The sequence below is a fragment of the Pinus tabuliformis genome, chromosome 3_2 (genome assembly GCF_031772625.1).
Source record: "Pinus tabuliformis cultivar Carrire ecotype Pingquan chromosome 3_2, CPIR1, whole genome shotgun sequence".
Classification (NCBI taxonomy): Eukaryota; Viridiplantae; Streptophyta; class Pinopsida; order Pinales; family Pinaceae; genus Pinus; species Pinus tabuliformis.
In genome coordinates, this window is record NC_142302.1 from 404546755 (window position 1) to 404553400 (window position 6646).

The window sequence follows — 6646 nt, forward strand, 5'->3', positions numbered from 1 at the left end:
CAACCAAATCTACAAGAAGAAGATACTGATGAAGGCATATCAATACTTGGTCATTTTTTCATGTCAACTGTATGGCCAAGAAAGCACGGAAACCTTCCCACGGAGTTGGGTGATAACGTTGGACCAACTAGCCAGAGAGGGAAAACCATGCAATTGGTCCACCATGTTGGCTTATCAGCTGAAGGAACAGGTAGTAAGGGCTTGATAGCCACCCAAAGGTATGCAAGTAGAAATATACATGTCCGCCTACATCTTGGATGCAGTCTATGCCCAACAGGAGTTCTCGAGCTTGAAGTGGGAATGGTCACCGGTGGAGACGATTGTGAACACTTATTGTAAGAATTTATCCGAATGCAACTTTAGAGGAGTTATCACATGGCTGTCCAATCATTTTGTTAGCCCGGTCTACAAGATGATATTCGAATAGGATCCACCCTGCATGTCGATGGTAGCAATGGAGGCAGTGATAGGCATAGCTGATTGGTATTCCTCACCGTCTGACACCTTCATATGAATGTACAGTACAGAGAACCCTCCGTATGTTCCACCAAAGTTTTCCTTGGATGTGTTCATCATGGAGAAAGCAGCATATCACATCTCAATAGGATTAACAGTTAGGTTGCACCGAAAGAAGAAGGCACGTTGGCCCACTCTTCCGCTACGCATCAAGTTAGATGAGATCCAAAGTTTCAAGCATGTGGATGTTTAAGTAGAGCAGATGAAGAAGTATCCATTCGACCTCTGAAGTTACAATCCGTATGACCCACATTATATTGTGAAAGATCACTACACGACAGTACAGTTCAACTAGACCCACTGGGAATTTCATTGGCAGAGGAGGACCCATGGAGACATTACTACAGTTTCTACAGACCCAATGAATAGTTTGGCTTCGCTGTGGAGTGGTTAGCGAAGAAATGTGAAGCAACATCTCGGAGGGCACCAGAAGCAGCAACAACAGTAGAGGTGAACATACCAGTGCGCGACAAGGGAAAGAGTAAGATTGTCGATCACATGGAGGAAGAGAAAAGATGAAAGTTTCGAGCAAATCCACTTGTAGAGAAAGTAGCTATGGCTATAAAGGTGAAGAGAAAACATCACGATAAGTTAATCACGCAAAGGCAGAGAGAGAAACGGAGAATGGAGGAAACATAGAAGGATTTGCATGAGTTGAAGGATCAACTGCGAAAGGAACAAGAGCTGCGAAAACAGGAGAGGGGAGCGCATTAGTAACAGGTACAGAAGGGGGTGCAACATGTGCATACGGATGAAACAATTCTTGTACAGGTAGTGGATTCATCAGAACAACCAGCATCAAGTGAGTAGGGTGAACCATCACAGGATAGGACTTCACTGAGGAGATAGAGCGAGTGCTTGAACGGATGGATACAAACATGGAGTGGAAGGAGTTAGAGTAGGACATCGACCTTATGCCTCATCACCGAGAGGTCAACTTACCCACTTCATTGCATCTAGAAGATGAGAAAATCTCAAGCGACCAAGGAGGCACATAGATCCTTGGAGATCAGTCGGAAGGAGAGATGCACAACATCTCATTCGATGAGTCTCAACATAGACTTGTGTAGTCTTGAAGAGTGTCGACTCCGGATGTTCATACATCTCCTACACAAGTTGAGGAATGAGTGATTATGTCTGACATGCACAAACATACAGCAGCCTTGGCCGATGCTACCAAAGTGTATGCTGAAACCACTAACTCAGTTGCTCACTTTCTGATATTTGAGAATGAGCGAATGGCTAAGGAACTACAAATGACCAAGCAAGGAGGAGTGTTGGTTACAATATCCACCCGAGAAGAACTGGAGAAGGAAATACTAGATGAAGTGTTGTCCCTTGACATAGTCATGCGAGCGTTGTATTCCAAGTTTGCTACCATTGTTTTCGGGAAAACTAGTGTCTATTCAGATCTGCTAGTCCCACTAAGACGGGTAGCTATCTTAGAAACGAACAATTCAAAGTAGCTTGTGTTTTCCTTTATGGGGGATAGATGAGAGAGAAGCAGAGAGCACCAACCTTAGTCTTTCGCTTAGCTCCTTGCTAGTTTCCTCTCTCCTTTGATAGAGCTTCGCCACTCCTTTTTCACTTGTCCTGCTTCAGAGAACACCTGTAGAGTCAAAGCAACAAAATACCATCAAAGCATAGAGATCTATGATACCATAAACAATGTAGAATCAGATGTACATTAACCATACAAATGCATACACAAATACAAGATTCAGAAATAAGCAAGCATATGGAAGAAAACTCAAATAGCTTTATTGATAGAAGTAGAAGAGAGGATTACAACCCAACTGTCTGATCCAGTGCCATCCTCCCAGCATGAAATCGCTCTTCACCTCATGAAAAGCTAGATCACCCAACAATGCAATGTCTCATAGAGAAACCAACAACACTTCCTTACAAAATAAAAAATTCCAGCCTCCGGATCTCTGGGATGAGGGATCCATTTATAGATATTTGTAGAGGAGTGAGTTAGCTTCTGGGTTTCTGATTAGTGTCATTTCGCTGATAGTTCTTGGTTCCACTTGGAGATTTCATGATCTCTTACTCATCCCTGGGCGAATTCAGAGAGGCAAGTGTCACATGAGCAGTTTCTAGAAGATTCTATGAGTTTCCACCTAGCAAACTACCTCTGCCATTTATCTGCTCTCACTCATCGCACCCTACAGAAGGGCTTTTCAGTATGCATTGCACCCCTTGTGTGTAATAGGTGAGATGCATCGCACCCTCAGCATGGAGCAGTCTGTATGGTCCAGTTTTGATCAATTCTGAGTAATTTTTCAGGGAGAACTTTTGGGAAATGATGTAATCAGTTGACCTTGATCCTTTAGGGTTTGAAACAACACTTTTAGGGGTTTTAGAGCCCTTGGTTTATCGACATATGTGATTGGGGTTGCAGTGCCCAAATATGTCTATAACAGTTGCCCCCTAAAGCATGAGTTCGTAAATCTTATGATGTCGGGTGAAATGCTTTATCATGAGGATCCGAGGTTTTTCGAACTGGAAGGTGACCTGTAATAAGATACAATGCAATACATTATCTTCATAATATTTTCATGATCTATATGAGGCGGGCATTCCCATGCTTAGCTTTATAAATTCATTTTCATGTACATAGGATAGACAACTGTCTGTGTGGCAGACTGATGATTCTGTTAGAGCCATCATCTCTTAGCTTGGATGATTATTTGTGTAGCTATGGAGTACATTTGATGTCTTTATTTTCTTGAATATATCGCAGCCTAGATGGATGAACCTGGATCCGAGGTCTTCAAACTCGTTCAATATTCACCCAATGTACAAGTCGATCCATGTGAAAAGATGTTTTGAAGTCGAACATGGAAAGACATCGCTTGATTACTAGCCAATGATGTAAGCTGTTAACAGGTGTGAGAGGAATCACCAATAATGATAATGACTCTCAAGGTACTACAGTACAATTCATGTGGTGTGAAGACATGAGTCGATGTCTAACACCATGCAAAATCTTTCGGTTGAAGGCCATTGATGTAAACTTGTTGCCAGAAGTGAGAAACTTGCCATTGAGGCATGCAAGTTTCAAATTACTGAAAGGGTTGTTCCTAAGTCAACTTCTTGGATAATGAGATGATGTTGACAAGAAGTGACCCGTCGTAGGAGGGCCTTAATGAATCCCACATCTATGACACGAAACGAAGCAAATTATTTTCTAGAGGTGAAAACGATCTGATGATACAAGGTTTAGGGTGGCGGTCATGAAAAATGGAGCGTGAAGGTATTGTAGTGGATGAGGTGTTAGCTGGGTTGGTGAATTGTCTGAGCGACTTCTCTTGAACATATCGGTGACACTGAAATGGATTGGTAGCATTAACCCCAAAAATGGATGGTATGGAGGACCAATGGTGATATGACTAGTGAACGGAATAACCCAACCCGACTCAATCACGACGATGGAGTGAAAGTGTCATGTTCAAGAGTGACCTGCTACCAATGAAGTTCTTCAATTTTTCTTCCATTTTTTCCCCAGTAGTTTCTGACCAATACCTCTTTATTTTTTTCAAGCTTGAGGACGATAACATATGCTTGTTCTATAATTTTCCCTTTGAGCAAACCTGTCGCTATGTTTTAGCGAGCCTAGTGACAGTGAAACTCATTCTTGTCTAGATGGAAAAGTTTGTCGCTATTATTTTAATGAGTTTAACAACAAGGATAACTCAGTCCTTTTCATGTTTAGAGAGTTTGAAAAGGGATGAAAAGGAAACTCCAGCAATTCTTTTTCGTATCATAATCCCTTGAGTCTGAAAAAGATTAAAATAATACAAAAGGGATGACTTTTTTGATCACTTTAGCGAGCCGAAAAAGACAAGCGCTCGATATTTTTTGTGGGATAATCCCTCAAGTCCAAAAAGATTAAAACACAGGAGGGATGGCACTTCCAATCACTTTAGCAAGCTGGAGAGGCCAATTTCTCAACAATCTTTTCATATTTAGCGAGTCCGAAAAGAGTTTAAAGTAGACTTGTTATTTCCAAACACTTTAACGAGCTGGAATGCTTGACAATCTTTTCATATTTAACGAGTTTGAAAAGGGTTTAAAGGAGACTCAGTATTTTGAGGAACAAGTGGCGTTTAGGGTAGAAAATGGGTTCCAGGTAATCTTAGAACTAGTTCCAGGTAATCTTAGAACTTCTCAAAACATGGTAATGTGAAGAGGGTGGCTAACAGGACCACTCATCGCAACTATTCCTCAAAAAGGTAAACAATCAAGTGGAAGCATATGATCGGCCAAAAGAATGGAGGTGATGGAAGGAACACAACCAAGGCTTGAAAGGTTGATATAATGGGATCAAAAAAGGTTATTTACTAAAAGGTGGGTTTATTTTTTAATGAGCTTGAACCTTGTGCCAACATGTGCTCAGTGCTAGGTTTATTTTTTAACGAGCTTGAACTTTGCAGAAACATTGCTCGTTCCAGTCATCTTTAAGGATGTCTCTCATTAGTAGGTTCATTTTTTAATGAGCTTGCCCCATGCGAAACCTTGCTCAGGTGCCTTTTGTATGCAGGCTAGGAACGACCAACTACAGAACTAAGAGTTAATGAACTACTGAGGTTAGGTAGGATAGTTTCATACAAAACATTTCCTTTGCTTTGCCAGGCTGCCAACAAAGGTGAATGGTGGATCAGACCAATCACCTAACCTAAGCAGTTGAAGTTAGTAAAATACTACAGGGTTAAAGTTATGCTAGTCACTTTTCACTTGCGTAAAAAAGGTTTGCATGCCCCCAGGTATAAAGAAAAGTAGAGTTTCCAGGTTATCATATGGAAGTCCTTGCATTAAAGCAAGATTGTTTTGTTTGTGTAGCAGACAAAACACTTCCTTGGATTTTTCCATCGGAATAGACAAAGGTGAATGGTGTGAGCTTCCAATCACATAACCTTTGAGGAGATCTTGTTTCGGACTGATCCCATATCCTATACGGATGGGTGTGTCAGACCAATCATATAACCTATGATGAGGAAATCTTTTTCCAGACTGATCCCATATCCTAAACGGATGGGTGCGTTAGGTTGGTCATGTATCCTACGAGGAAATCTATCTTTTTGTCTGGGTTCACCTACCAAAGCAGACTAGGGTGCATGCCCCTTGGGTTTCGTCACATTCACCGAATCACTCGTGGTCATTAGGTGGATGGACTGGACGTTGATGAGACATTCCTTGTGCAAAGAGACTATTCACAGATGGGATTTGACTAGTAGCCATGCTTGAACCGGGGAATGAAAGCTGGTTAACAAGTTGTACCATTATGCCTTCATACGGGAAACACATCACCCAAAAGAGTGAGGAAACAATAGCTCCCATGCTATAAATGTAGTCACACCCAAGGAGTATATTGTAATCTAGTGGCCCTTGGACTACCATCACGTTCAAATGAATGGTTTTCCTTCTCAAAGTTATAGGAAAATTTGGAAGGATCCCTAACGGTCGACTGGTTCCTTTATTGAAGCCTGAAAAATTTCGAATCTCAGGCAGAAGTGATGGCGAACCAAGCGCTTTCCAAGCAGTTGAGGAAAGGATACTCACAGAAGCCCCTTCATCTATGATAGTGCCAGCCATGATCATTCTGTAAGCTTGTACTATGATTCAGAATGGTACATTAGATGGAAGGCGGGGTTTCGCTAGTAGATTCCAATAAAACAAAATTACTAGATTGCTTGGAGGAGGGACCGAATAAATGGCCAGATGAATCTCTCGAAATGGGGAACTTCCCTCCTGTGGTAAAGGAACGGGTAGATTTCCCCCATGTTCATTAGATTTTGTGTTAACAAAAAGAATTTGAACAGTGTCGTTCTCATTCTCTTTGGAGACTGTATCATCTGAAGGTGGACCTTCTGAAGACAAGACTGGGTCGACTGTCATCTTTGCCTGCTAACTTTGGTCCAGTGTGGACTTAGAGGGTTTATCTTCAATGATAGATGTTTCGACTGACAACAGAGGTATGTCAGTCAGATTTTCAACTAGCGATGGACTTGGCAAGAGTTTCTTGTATCTAGGTGGAAGTCACTGCGGTGAAGTAGGACAATTATCCAAGACTCTTTTAGCTTCGTCCAGAAAAGGACAACGGTGGAGGGCATGATCACCTTCACAC